At 38.6% G+C, this 15986-nt stretch overlaps 1 long non-coding RNA gene across 1 annotated transcript in view; it reads left to right on the forward strand.

Annotated features, from left to right (window-relative positions):
• LOC117527868 overlaps nucleotides 1-13122 on the forward strand; it is a 94099-nt gene extending 80977 nt beyond the window's left edge. The window contains exon 2 of the long non-coding RNA XR_004565628.1: nucleotides 13055-13122. This is a non-coding gene — a long non-coding RNA (uncharacterized LOC117527868). The remainder of the gene's footprint in view (nucleotides 1-13054) is intronic.
• The last annotated feature ends 2864 nt before the right edge of the window (nucleotides 13123-15986 follow it).

Here is a 15986-nt window from a genome sequence, read left to right on the forward strand (position 1 = left end):
TACAGAAACAGCATTAGTGAAGGTTACAAATGATCTTCTTATGGCCTCGGACAGTGGACTCATCTCTGTGCTTGTTCTGTTAGATCTCAGTGCTGCTTTTGATACTGTTGACCATAAAATTTTATTACAGAGATTAGAGCATGCCATAGGTATTAAAGGCACTGCGCTGCGGTGGTTTGAATCATATTTGTCTAATAGATTACAATTTGTTCATGTAAATGGGGAATCTTCTTCACAGACTAAAGTTAATTATGGAGTTCCACAAGGTTCTGTGCTAGGACCAATTTTATTCACTTTATACATGCTTCCCTTAGGCAGTATTATTAGACGGTATTGCTTAAATTTTCATTGTTACGCAGATGATACCCAGCTTTATCTATCCATGAAGCCAGAGGACACACACCAATTAGCTAAACTGCAGGATTGTCTTACAGACATAAAGACATGGATGACCTCTAATTTCCTGCTTTTAAACTCAGATAAAACTGAAGTTATTGTACTTGGCCCCACAAATCTTAGAAACATGGTGTCTAACCAGATCCTTACTCTGGATGGCATTACCCTGACCTCTAGTAATACTGTGAGAAATCTTGGAGTCATTTTTGATCAGGATATGTCATTCAAAGTGCATATTAAACAAATATGTAGGACTGCTTTTTTGCATTTACGCAATATCTCTAAAATCAGAAAGGTCTTGTCTCAGAGTGATGCTGAAAAACTAATTCATGCATTTATTTCCTCTAGGCTGGACTATTGTAATTCATTATTATCAGGTTGTCCTAAAAGTTCCCTAAAAAGCCTTCAGTTAATTCAAATGCTGCAGCTAGAGTACTGACGGGGACTAGAAGGAGAGAGCATATCTCACCCATATTGGCCTCTCTTCATTGGCTTCCTGTTAATTCTAGAATAGAATTTAAAATTCTTCTTCTTACTTATAAGGTTTTGAATAATCAGGTCCCATCTTATCTTAGGGACCTCGTAGTACCATATTACCCCAATAGAGCGCTTCGCTCTCAGACTGCAGGCTTACTTGTAGTTCCTAGGGTTTGTAAGAGTAGAATGGGAGGCAGAGCCTTCAGCTTTCAGGCTCCTCTCCTGTGGAACCAGCTCCCAATTCAGATCAGGGAGACAGACACCCTCTCTACTTTTAAGATTAGGCTTAAAACTTTCCTTTTTGCTAAAGCTTATAGTTAGGGCTGGATCAGGTGACCCTGAACCATCCCTTAGTTATGCTGCTATAGACGTAGACTGCTGGGGGGTTCCCATGATGCACTGTTTCTTTTCTTTTTGCTCTGTATGCACCACTCTGCATTTAATCATTAGTGATCGATCTCTGCTCCCCTCCACAGCATGTCTTTTTCCTGGTTCTCTCCCTCAGCCCCAACCAGTCCCAGCAGAAGACTGCCCCTCCCTGAGCCTGGTTCTGCTGGAGGTTTCTTCCTGTTAAAAGGGAGTTTTTCCTTCCCACTGTAGCCAAGTGCTTGCTCACAGGGGGTCGTTTTGACCGTTGGGGTTTTACATAATTATTGTATGGCCTTGCCTTACAATATAAAGCGCCTTGGGGCAACTGTTTGTTGTGATTTGGCGCTATATAAAAAAATTGATTGATTGATTGATTGATACTGTTGTTATATAGTGTTATGCACTGTTGTTATAGTATACTGTTGTTACATGCTGTTGTTATATCGTGTTACACACTGTTGTTGTAGTATACTGTTGTTACACGCTGTTTATATATATTGTTACACACTGTTGTAGTATACTGTTGTTACATACTGTTGTTACATGTTGTTATATAGTGTTAAACACTGTAGTTATAGTATAATGTTGTTACATGCTGTTGTTATATAGTGTTACACACTGTTGTTATAGCATACTGTTGTTACATGCTGTTATATAGTGTTACACACTGTTGTTATAGTATACTGTTGTTACATGCTGTTGTTATATAGTGTTACACAGTGTTGTTATAGCATACTGTTGTTACATGCTGTTGTTATATAGTGTTACACACTGTTGTAGTATACTATTGTTACATGCTGTTGTTATATAGTGTTACACACAGTTGTTATAGTATACTGTTGTTACATGCTGTTGTTATATAGTGTTACACACAGTTGTAGTATACTGTTGTTACATACTGTTGTTATATAGTGTTACACACTGTTGTTGTAATATACTATTGTTACGTACTGTTGTTATATAGTGTTACACACTGTTGTTGTAGTATACTATTGTTACATGCTGTTGTTATATAGTGTTACACACTGTTGTTGTAGTATACTGTTGTTGTAGTATACTATTGTTACATACTGTTGTTATATAGTGTTACACACTGTTGTTGTTGTAGTATACTGTTGTTATAGTATACTAATGTTACATACTGTTGTTATATAGTGTTACACACTGTTGTAGTATACTATTGTTACATGCTGTTGTTATATAGTGTTACATACTGTTGTTGTAGTATACTGTTGTTACATACTGTTGTTATATAGTGTTACACACTGTTGTTGTAGTATACTATTGTTACATACTGTTGTTATATAGTGTTACACACTGTTGTTGTAGTATACTCTTGTTACATACTGTTGTTATATAGTGTTACACACTGTTGTTGTAGTATACTATTGTTACGTACTGTTGTTATATAGTGTTACACACTGTTGTTGTAGTATACTATTGTTACATGCTGTTGTTATATAGTGTTACACACTGTTGTTGTAGTATACTGTTGTTGTAGTATACTATTGTTACATACTGTTGTTATATAGTGTTACACACTGTTGTAGTATACTGTTGTTACATGCTGTTGTTATATAGTGTTACACACTGTTGTAGTATACTATTGTTACATGCTGTTGTTATATAGTGTTACATACTGTTGTTGTAGTATACTGTTGTTACATACTGTTGTTATATAGTGTTACACACTGTTGTTGTAGTATACTATTGTTACATACTGTTGTTATATAGTGTTACACACTGTTGTTGTAGTATACTCTTGTTACATACTGTTGTTATATAGTGTTACACACTGTTGTTGTAGTATACTATTGTTACGTACTGTTGTTATATAGTGTTACACACTGTTGTTGTAGTATACTATTGTTACATGCTGTTGTTATATAGTGTTACACACTGTTGTTGTAGTATACTGTTGTTGTAGTATACTATTGTTACATACTGTTGTTATATAGTGTTACACACTGTTGTTGTAGTATACTGTTGTTATAGTATACTATTGTTACATACTGTTGTTATATAGTGTTACACACTGTTGTTGTAGTATACTCTTGTTACATACTGTTGTTATATAGTGTTACACACTGTTGTTGTAGTATACTATTGTTACGTACTGTTGTTATATAGTGTTACACACTGTTGTTGTAGTATACTATTGTTACATGCTGTTGTTATATAGTGTTACACACTGTTGTTGTAGTATACTGTTGTTGTAGTATACTATTGTTACATACTGTTGTTATATAGTGTTACACACTGTTGTAGTATACTGTTGTTACATGCTGTTGTTATATAGTGTTACACACTGTTGTAGTATACTATTGTTACATGCTGTTGTTATATAGTGTTACATACTGTTGTTGTAGTATACTGTTGTTACATACTGTTGTTATATAGTGTTACACACTGTTGTTGTAGTATACTATTGTTACATACTGTTGTTATATAGTGTTACACACTGTTGTTGTAGTATACTCTTGTTACATACTGTTGTTATATAGTGTTACACACTGTTGTTGTAGTATACTATTGTTACGTACTGTTGTTATATAGTGTTACACACTGTTGTTGTAGTATACTATTGTTACATGCTGTTGTTATATAGTGTTACACACTGTTGTTGTAGTATACTGTTGTTGTAGTATACTATTGTTACATACTGTTGTTATATAGTGTTACTGTTGTTGTAGTATACTGTTGTTATAGTATACTATTGTTACATACTGTTGTTATATAGTGTTACACACTGTTGTAGTATACTATTGTTACATGCTGTTGTTATATAGTGTTACATACTGTTGTTGTAGTATACTGTTGTTACATACTGTTGTTATATAGTGTTACACACTGTTGTAGTAGTATACTATTGTTACATACTGTTGTTATATAGTGTTACACACTGTTGTAGTATACTATTGTTACATGCTGTTGTTATATAGTGTTACACACTGTTGTAGTATACTGGTGTTACATACTGTTGTTACATGCTGTTGTTATATAGTGTTACACACTGTTGTTATAGTATACTGTTGTTACATGCTGTTGTTATGTAGTGTTACACACTGTTGTTATAGTATACTGTTGTTACACGCTGTTTATATATATTGTTACACACTGTTGTTGTAGTATACTGTTGTTACATACTGTTGTTACATGTTGTTATAAAATGGTAAATGGTAAATGGACTGCATTTATATAGCGCTTTTCCATCTGCATCAGACGCTCAAAGCGCTTTACAATTATGCCTCACATTCACCCCGATGTCAGGGTGCTGCCATACAAGGCGCTCACTACACACCGGGAGCAATAGGGGATTAAAGGCCTTGCCCAAGGGCCCTTAGTGATTTTCCAGTCAGGCAGGGATTTGAACCCATGATCTTCTGGACTCAAGCCCAACACCACTAGACCATCACCTCCCCCTTATATAGTGTTACACACTGTTGTTGTAGTATACTGTTGTTACATACTGTTGTTACATGTTGTTATATAGTGTTACACACTGTTGTTGTAGTATACTGTTGTTACACGCTGTTTATACATATTGTTACACACTGTTGTTGTAGTATACTGTTGTTACATGTTGTTATATAGTGTTACACACTGTTGTTGTAGTATACTGTTGTTACATACTGTTGTTACATGTTGTTATATAGTGTTACACACTGTTGTTGTATACTGTTGTTACATGTTGTTATATAGTGTTACACACTGTTGTTGTAGTATACTGTTGGTACACGCTGTTTATATATATTGTTACACACTGTTGTTGTAGTATACTGTTGTTACATGCTGTTGTTACATGTTGATGTATAGTGTTACACACTGTTGTTGTTGTTGTATAGTGTTGTTACATGCTGTTGTTATATAGTGTTACACTCTGTTGTAGTATACTGTTGTTTCACACTGTTGTTATACACTCCAACTTATCTGGTCTGCACTCCATTTGACACACTCACATGGTCTTGGTTAAGCTGGATCCACACAAGCTTTTTTAAAAAATCTGAAGCAACCACAAGCAGACTTGGCTTCGCACATGTATTGAATGGATCTGTGGTGATTTTCCGTCTCTCTCTTGTAAACACACTAAACAACTACTGTGTTGTAGGCAAGACAGACATATAGAAGGAGAACAGATACCCGCAGTCATGTGTTTTCCAAGGGAATGACTTTTCTCATGATACTGGAGCTGCAACACAATCTGGCTTTGAAAAAGGTCTAATTCTTTGCTCATGCAAGTTTAAAAAAAAAATGAAGAAAATGTAGTTGCGGATGAAGGTAAATTCACAGTGTGAGTCATAATGTAAACTAGAGATGTAAACGTTCAATATTCACAAAGGTTCCAACAGCTACATGCAAACTTGATTCCTGATTCTAGCTGAGTTCATGTTTGTCATGAAATTTTACCGGTGTTCATCTTTTAGGCCAAGTGGCCCGAAACATCATATAGTGTGGCTCCAGATTTCAGGAAATGATGTGATCCCCATTCTCGAACAGGACAGTGGGTGTAGTAAGCAGCTGGTCCTTTCCTTTTAAAGTGACAGGCACAACAAGAGGTCTTTTATCAGAGAGCTGAATATAGATTTATCCTGGAATTCATCACATCAGAGTTTATGTTGTGTAATGCATCTGGTGGCTTTGCTTTTGGTCCTGTGTGTCTTTGTGTGCATGTGTCTGTATGTGAATATAACTCAAAGAGGCCTCTTATGATGCCCTGTAGTGCATGGCCTAAAGCACATAGCATGAATGCCGTTAGAGTGGGTCAAACTCCACCTTGCTAGTCACATAGCACATAATCCAAGCACAAAGTAAGGTGCAGGGTGCAAACGGGATTATATTTAGTGTGTTAATTAATCATGGGTGCGTTTTGAGCGCACCATGAATTAAACCAATCAGACTGTCATCTGTCATTGACTTTAAGAACGTCATGCACTTAAACCTGGCATATTTCTATTTTTATAGCAGACTCAGATTTGAGAGGTCTTCTGGCAGAGACACAGACTTTCTGCAAAGGGTCCTGGTCACCAACAAGGCTACTTGTGGCTACCAGGACCCTTTGATTATCAACAAGACTTACCAGGCAACTTGATCTTCATATCTGTTTTTATTTTACGTTATAGTCATTGTTCATGTTAAAATATGCTACACGGCCCAAAATAGGAGATACACTCATCCTCACCTGTATCTATCACAGTCCAAAATTTCAGAGTGGAATATGCAATCGTCTTTACAAAGGTACTTGCAGAACTGTTGTGAACGATCTGACATATTGACTTCATTAATCCTAAGGTGCATCCAAAAAGTATTGTCAGTGCTTCACTTTTTCCATATTTTGTTATGTTACAGCCTTATTCCAAAATAGATTAAATTATTTTTTTCCTCAAAACTCTACACACAATACCCCATAATGATAATGTGAAAAAATTAATTTATTTGCAGATGTCTTAAAAATAAAATACTAAGAAATCACATGTATTCACACCCTTTGCCACAAACATCAAAATTGAGCTCAAGTGCATACTCCTTAATTGGAGTCCACCTGGGGTGAATTCATTTGATTGAACATGATTTGGAAAGGTACACAGTTGTCTACAGAAAAGGTCCCACAGTTGACAGTGCATGTCAGAGCACAAACCAAGCATGAAGTCAAAGAACTGTTTGTAGACCTCTGAGACAGGATTGTCTTGAGGCACAAATCTGGGGAAGGGTACAGAAACATTTCTGCTGCTTTGAAGGTCCCAATGAGGACAGTGGCCTCCATCATCCATAAATGGAACACTTTTGGATCCACCATGACTCTTCCTTCAGCAGAAGCCCATCTAAACTGAGCGATCGTGGGAGAAGGACCTTAGTCAGGGAGGTGACCAGGAATCTGATAGTCACTCTATCAAATCTCCAGCATTCCTGTGTGGAGAGAGGAGAACCTTCCAGAAGGACAACCATCTCTGCAGCAATCCACCAATCAGGCCTGTATGGTAGAGTGTGCAGATGGAAGCCACTCCTTAATAAAAGGCACATGGCAGCCCGCTTGGAGTTTGCCAAAGGCACCTGAAGAACTCTCAGACCATAAATTCTCTGGTCTGATAGGGCCTAGTTCAAAAATAATGAAGCCAAAGTGTGACATAACCATCAAAATTTAAAAGTGGTCTTTTTTTGTGAAATGTTAGCATTTTAGGTATGGTTATATATCAGAGATTCAATATTTCTATTGGTCTTGGTTCAGTCATTGCTAGAAATCTTCACAATACCTGAGAAGATCTGAAACCCTTACAGTTTTTTTATTCCAAAAATTTTATTCATTGCAACTTGAAATTGAAGTTTGGTCAATTGCCACATTACTTTTTCTATAATTTTATGATGATAACATATTTGGAACTATATTTAGGACACATATGGCTAAATACACATTGATTTGACACAATTTTGGCATAATTGGATCAAAATTTCCAGAAAAAAAATTGCATACTACTTCAATAAGTTTCTTTCAAAAACACAAATTCTCTTATTTACTAAGTATAACAACTGTAGAAAATATATGAATATGTATGCTTCAAATCCATACACAGAAAAATGCAATTGAGACATCACCAATAGAGTAACATTGAAGCAATGGAAAGCATGCTAAGTGTTACGCTTGCGACAAAATTGTTTTCATTACATGTTGAAAAGGAAAAACCATTGGAAATGTTAAAGTTGCCTGTTTAATCTAGGTATTAATATGTATGAAAGGCACCTACAACTCAAGTAAACATTTAGTTATATCAGATATTATGAAACATTTAGGAAGAATTGCAGTTATATTTTCAGATAGCGCTTCAATTTTTTCCTTCAGAAGCAACAACCCCTTTAGTTTAAAGAGCCATTATAGACAATATGTATATATATGCTTTAAATCTTTGCTAATAAAAGAACACTTATCGCAACATGAATGGGTCAACAGACAAGTAACACAATTATAGATATGCGTTACGCTTGTGACACATTTTTGAAAATCCTTCTGGAAACCTATTAAACACAGAAAGTTAGCCCGATAGATAACTTATAAATTTGATCATGGCCTTATTGTCTAAACCTTACTTTAAAGTGAACAAACATATTAGTTGCTTAGGGAGTGAAAGAGATTGTCAGTTTTTTTTTTATTCTTTCTCTGAAAGTCCAAAGTGCCGCCTGTTCACAGGGACAGGATTAGCCACCGAACAAAGTATTTCCTCGGCTGGTAAGTCATCTTCATCCTTTCTCTTTGGCCAACAGAATCTGGAAAGAAAGATGTGCTTTATGCACCTTTAAAACAGCTCATTTGTTGTACTTTCAATGTTCAGTGTCACTAACTTTATAGCTATGTACCTGTTTCTGCCTGCTGGATGCATGAAACTGATTGTGTATTTGTCTTCATTGAAGGCACCTGTCGCAAGCGTTACACTTCTTTCCCAGTGAATTCAAGAAGAACCTAGGACATATTTTGCAGATATTTTGGCTCTACCTAAAGTCCTGTCACCTTATGATTTGCAATGCATTAACAAGTGAAATTCCAACATGGAAAGAAAAGGACATCATATCTAATTCAAACAAAAATTGTGAGAAATTAGATTGAATTTGATCGGACAATCAAGAGATACAAGGTCTATTAGACAATAAACCGACCCTTTTATTTTTTTTTTAACTATATGGATTTGAATGATGTGCGATTCCACCAATCATGCTTGAACCCTCGTGCGCATGCGTGAGTTTTTTCACGCGTGTCGGTGACGTAATTTCCCTGTGGGCAGGCCTTGAGTGAGATGTGGTCCCGCCCTCTCGGCTGAATTCCTTTGTTTCACACGCTGCTCGAGACTGCGCGTGTTGCTTTATCAAAAATTTTTCTGGACCTGTGAGGAATATCCGAGTGGATACTATTCGAGAAATTAAGCTGGTTTTCGGTGAAAAGTTTAACGGCTGATGAGAGATTATGGGGTGTTTCTGTCGGTGTAAGGACTTCCCACGGAGCAGGACGTCATGCAGCGCTTCCAGGCGCCGTCGTCGGCTTGTTTCGACCTGAAAACATCCTAATTTAAGGCTTAATTCACCCAGGACATCGTGAGAGAACAGAGAAGATTCAGAAGAGGCCGGCATGAGGACTTTATGCGGACATTCCACTGTTTAAGGACATTTTTTAATGAAAGACGTGCGCGCAAATTCGCTGAGTCATTTCCGTGACGACTCGGCGAATCTGTGTGCGCCGGGACAGGAAAAACACCTCCGTGTTGAAAACCATTTGTAAAATTCAGGCGGCTTTTGATGGCTTTCAACAAGTGAGTAACTGAGAAATTGTTTAACAGCTTGGGCATGTTCCAACTTGCCCGTTAAAGTTTCCAACGGAGGTGTTTTTCCTGTCGCGACCCCCCGCGGTCGGGTCCGGCCCAACATGCGACTCTGCCCGCATGGTCTTTCATTACAAAATGTCCGTTAACAACGGAATGTCCAAATAAACTCCTCATGCCGACTTCTTCTGAAAGTTCTCTGTTCTCTGACGACTTACTGCGTCAACAGAGCCTGAAATGTGGAATTTTTCAACTTGAAACGGCGAGACGCTGCCGCCTCGAAGCGCAGATCGCCGTCAGGTGCCGTGGGCCATCCTTACGGCGACACTACCAGACCAAAATCTCTCATTAGCCGTTAAAATTTTTACCGAAAACCAGCTGAATTTATCGCATGGTGTCCACTCAGTTGTGCCTTACAGTTTTGAAAAAATTTTTATCAAACAAAGCAGCAGTCTCTGAGCCATTCCTAAACAATGAAAAAACGATGAGAGGGTGGGCGACTCCTCACTCAAAGACTGCCCACAGGCGAATGATGTAACCGACAGGCGTGAAAAAACTCTTGCATGCCCACAAGGGTTCAAGCATGTCTGATGTAATCACACGTGATTCAAATCCATATGGTTTTTGAAAAAAATAATAAGGTCGGATACTTTTCTAATAGACCTTGTATATCTATCAACAGCTTAGAATAGAGAATTTGTCACCAACAAATGCACAGAAAATAATGACATCAGCACATTGTAAATTCTAAGTATTCCTTGATATTTGCAATTATCAGTGCATATATACTAAAATGTGCTAGGGCGTAACGCTTGCGACAACAGTTGGAGGTATCTTCTTTAGTCTGCAGAAGCCTGAAACAAAGAAATTCTGTCCATTAGTTCCTGGTATTACTGAACAAGTAATATAATTATACTACTGAAGCAGAGTAGGAGATATAGCTAAGGTTTTGACACAAATAAATCAAGGACTTCTTCTCAGCCTTACGCTTGCGACAGTTTTACCTTGCTTTAGAAACATGATGTTTTTTCTAGGAAATTACATTTCTACCTTTACAAAAAAAATGTATTACATCAACTTTATGGCCATTATATACAATTTTGATGGCCATAGTAACAAACTGGCTTACCTTGTAATGAAGTAACATCATTGAATAAAGGGAAACTTGAAAAATTGTGCAATTGTCAAAAAATAACGTATAATTGCAAAAAACTTTGTCGTATCAATCCCAACATGATACTTGTTTCTCAACCAACTCTGTGTTAGTATGAAGCACAAACAAACAAACTGACAAAATACAAGGTTATTTCTTTAACATTTAACTTTAAATGATAATGCTAAATATCAATGTCACACAAAATTGATGAAAAAAGTGCTATTTTGGGGGTAAATTTCATGCATATCTCTGGAACCGTGTGGAATTTTTCCATGAAATTTTCAGTACCTGTCAAAGAGACTGTATGCAACTCACAGATAAATCTGGATGGTGCAAAATAAAATAATGGCTTGTTCATGACAAATGTAATGCAAATCAGCAGTTAGGCTTCATTAGTTTTTGAACTAGGCCATAAGACAAAGATTGAACTCTTTGGCGTGAATGCCAGGTGTATGAAACAAGGCACCATCCCTACAGTGAAGCATGGTGGTGGCAGCATCATGCTGTGGGGATGTTTTTCAGCAACATGAACTGGGAGACTAGTCAGGATTGAGGGACAGATGAATGAAGCAATGTACAGAGACATCCTGGATGAAAACCTGCTCCAGATCGCACTTAACCTCAGACTGGGGCGAGGGTTCATTTTTCATCAGGACTATGACCATAAGCACACAGCCAAGACATCAAAGGAGTGGCTTCAGAACAACTCTCTAAATGTCCTTGAGTGGCACCAGGCAGAGCCCAAACCTGAATCTGATTGAACATCTGTGGAGATATCTATAAATGGCTGTGCACCGATGTTCCCCTTTCAACCTGATGGAGCTTGAAAGGTGCTGCAAAAAGGAATGGCCAAAACTGCCCAAAGATACTGTAGGTGAGCCAAGCTTGTGGCATCATATGCAAGGAGACTTGAGGCTTTATTTAAATAAATTGCAAAAATTAAAAAATAAACTTTTTCATGTTGTCATTATGGGATGTTGTGAGTAGAATTTTGAAGGAAAAATGAATTCACTCCATTTTTGAGTGAAGTCAATAAAATAAAATGTGGAAAAGGTGAAGAGCTGTGGATTCTTTCTGGATGCATTGCATGTTTGGCCTGCTGATCACAGGGACTATAGTTGTATGCTTACATCATGAAGAATGCAAATCTGTATATCTTCATACAGCAGCTTTATTATTGCAATAAAGCACACAAACATACAGAATATGATGGCATCACTGAGTCACTAAGAATTAATTTTAAATTAATTGGTGTCAAACATTTAAGGTGCATGCTTTGCACTCTCTGAGTGCCTCATAGTTCAGATTTTAAGACACCTGGTTACCTCTATGAGCTTGCTGGATACACGATTAATGTGACCTCTTTAATGTAACTTGTTTAATTTGCTACTTTATGCTAAATCGCTGAGTGTGCAGAAGCAAAGAGTCAAACCCTTTTCAGCTTCCATTCAATCACAACCTCACGAGGATTTCTTTCTTTTTCCTCCTCCTTTATATATCTCTTTTTTAACTGTGTGACTTCACTGCTGTCACTGTTTCCAACTGTGGCCAATGAACAAGTCTGGTTATTTTTGTTGCGTTTTTAAATGTTGCTCCCCAAGCTCCTTATCAGCACCGCAATATGAACTCTTGGGAACAATTAAGCATGGGCTTTAAGTCAAGTCTAACCACAGAGGTAAAAATAATCACACGTTTCCAAATGGAAGTGGCTTCAAAAAATAAAAATAAAAAACTATTCAGTTATCACAGAGTGTCTCCCGTCTGCATTCCCTCTGCCACTGTGGAACTATTTCCAACATATGACAAGCATATTTGCCCAGCTTCACAAACCAGACCCATGTGGAATTCAAAGAGTTTTTACATGTTTTTTTTTCATTGCTGGAATTGACAGTTGAATAAATATGTATTGTCTATGAGACTTTGTTGTTGTATGCGGCAGATCCTCTGCAGAACAGGCAATTATATATGCTATTACAGGAATATGTCTTGTTCTGGTTACAGGGAAATTAGGTTTCTCCGGAAATCTTTTTTTATTTGTCATTTTAAAAGTCTTCATTGGTATGAGAAGAGAAATTACTCGCTGCAGTTCATTTGCTATTAAATGAAATCTTAACATCATAAAAAGCAGTGCTGCAGTAGATGTGTACCAATAATTACGGATTAATTTTGTTGGCTCTGAAAACAGTTGATTAATTTTGAAGTTTTGATGGAAGTCATACTGTTCTGGTTTGTGTCTCCCAAAAGACATTTATTATGTTCTCAAATGTTACAGACTGACAGTGGAGCTGTGGATTTTGATTGCTGTAATGCTTTTCAAATGTGTTCTGAGTGCTTTTCTTTTTTGTGTGTCTTCTTCTAGGTGATGGCACCATCCTTTTCTTGTGACGTGGGAGTCCCTAAATCCCAAACAGTATAGCTTTGGAAAAAAAAAATCCTAGAAATAACTGGAATTCTAGGAGTATATCACCAAAATTTCTTAAAGTGCCCAGGCACCGGATCAATAGCTTTACATGATCATTTATTAGTTTTACAAAGAAAGAGACGAAAGTCTGAGCATTAGCAATAGCCGCTGGTCATCCGCCATCGTGTCGACAAACCTGCTGTGACCAAGAGGGTGCGACCTTTCAGTCTGCTGACTACAAACAGACACTTGAAAAGAAAACGCTTTCACAGAGGCTTCCGTGCGGCGGCAACTCAGACCAAAAACCCCATCAGGTAAGGCTGTGAAGTCTCCTTTGCTTCCTGCTGTCCAAACCCCGAACCCGTTTAACTTCTTCAGGGCTTTAAAGTTGAGGTGCCCCCCCACCACCACCACACAAACACACAAACACAGGGCCTGCCTTCAGGGCCAAAGCAAAGCCTCTCTGATAAACGTCCTGCTTTCATAGTTTGCTCACCTGTTTGTTAGAGTCTGTGAACATGTTGAGGTTGTTTGGTCGATACACACTCACCCTGGGTTCCTCACTGTCCGATCGGGTCGCATGCCAAAAAAAAGTAAGAGACACACAAATGTGCATGCTCTCTCATTGATCCTGTTGACACTGTGTATCCGTGTGTCTTTTCTTTTTTTTTAGGTGATTTTCTGACCATGCGGATGGTGAGAAATCGGAATTGTTTGCATTGGTTTTGTGTGTTGTGTGTGCTGATGAAATGTCATCACAGAAAGCACATTTTATCCACACTTGAAATCCTGAAAGTCACTTAAAAAATACTCTGTGGCAGCAGATGGAGAATGTATGCCTTTGCTATTGTGGAGCAATCCCTGAATTTTGCATTTACAACTGCAAAATTATTGTATTTTCTGAGGGCCCCTTTACAAATAGTGTGAATTTGGTTGATTTGCGCATAAAGCGAGCATGAAGCAGGATTCGTGTGCAAAACGTGTAAAATCGTAGCTGCTTCAAACGCCTCGTAGACCTGTTGCTACAACTATTTGCGCACACCAGCAGCTGAAAGACAAAGTTTGCGCTGTGCAAACCCATCGAACCCTCTCACAGCAGGTGTCGGCCAAATTTTCAGGTGACACGCACAAACATCTAACACCGCTCGTTTGGCACTTAGAAAATGTGTGGCCATTTGCACTATTAACACTACAACAGTCAGCGGACGATCACTGTCATGCTGGCAGTGAAATTTGTCTAAGTGCCCCACGAGTGTGGCTTTGGTGTGTGTGCGCTAAATTGACAGCAGGTGTGACCGCTGACAGAAGCGGCTGTGGAGATCTGTGGATCTGTACGTCCCAACTGGACAACACGTACTGTGTTTAAACGAACCTGGACTAACAACTGCCCACTGTGACGCACGTGTGTCTGTTTGCTGTCATCACGTGGACATAAAACATATATTGCTGTGGGGATGGGCTGCAGTGAGCGAGCGAGCGTGTGCATGGCGTGCAAATTGACAGGCTACCCCCAGGTTGAAACGGACCGTCAGATCATAACACGCAGCGGGTGATATGACTATCACATCACCCATGTGAGCTCTGTTCCACATGACACAGTGTCTTTGCTGCGGCGTGCCAGCCACAAGACACAAGTGTCAGGCAGGACACGTGCGAGCTGGCTGGATGCACTGGACCAGCAGATGTGAACATGAGAAGAGCGAACTGCTTCTCATTCATGTCATTTCATGACTGTATGTCTGTGGCCAAGGGTCATCTACAGAGGAACAGACAGATCATATTTGTATTGCCCGCTTGATAAATGCAGTGTTTTTATATGGTGTGTGGGTATACTTTATTTTAAATACGTCCATCTCCTTCCTCATATCAGGCAGGCTCCAGCATACATAGGACAGTGATTGTAGCTCAGTGGTAAAGTTTCTGACTGGTAATCAGAGCTTTTGGAAGGCACAGGTTCGAGTCCCATGGGTGGCATGTAATTTTATTTTTTTTAATTTCAGCAGCTGCATGATGTATAGCCACATTGCGCAGCTGCTGTGAAAAGCTGCTGTGTCCCGCATGCACAGAACCGTCGCAGCATGTATTTTTTATTTCTTATTTATTTTTCTTCACAGCAGCTGCACGATGTGTAACCATGTTGTACAGCTGCTGGCAGTGTGTTCCCATGTGCATGAACCGTCACACCGGCATCATGTACACCTGCCCGTCGGCGCAATGTTTCGTGGTTTGATCATACAAGCTGTTGCGCTGTGAGTTGCCCTGAGTTGTAATTTATTCACACTATGTGTGAAGGGGCCCTGAACAATGTTTGCTTCAATACAGCAAAATGATAAAAACCAGTGCAGATTTCATTACAACAGATCCAGATCCTGGTTCCCAGCCCTATTTCCTTGATGCTTCCCCGACTTGAAATGAGTTTTGATTTCAATTAAGTGTGTTATTATGACTTTACCCTTCTAATTTTTACAACCTCTGAGCAGACATACCCTTTGATAACCCTTGTGATCTTTGGTTCCCCCAGCAGCATGGTGGATTAGTGGTTAGCATTGTTGCCTCATGGCAAGAAGGTCATGGGTTCGATTCCCACCTGTGGCCTTTCTGTGTGGAGTTTGCATGTTCTCCCCGTGTTTACGTGGGTTCCCTCTGGGTGCTCTGGTTTCCTCCCACATCTAAACACATGAAGGTTAGGTGAACTGGAAACTTAATAATTGTCCAGGTCTCTCCCTTGAAAAAAGGTCTCGACCTCAATGGGACTAACCTGGTTAAATAAAGGAGTCAATTAAAATAAAGTTGGGTTCAGTCCTAGACTTTATATAAAACAAGACAACAACGAAGTTAAAAAGAAGCCAAACGATCACTATTGCCCCTTAGTGACTGGGTCAGTATAACA

This window comes from Thalassophryne amazonica, chromosome 2, assembly GCF_902500255.1.
Source record: "Thalassophryne amazonica chromosome 2, fThaAma1.1, whole genome shotgun sequence".
Lineage (NCBI taxonomy): Eukaryota > Metazoa > Chordata > Actinopteri > Batrachoidiformes > Batrachoididae > Thalassophryne > Thalassophryne amazonica.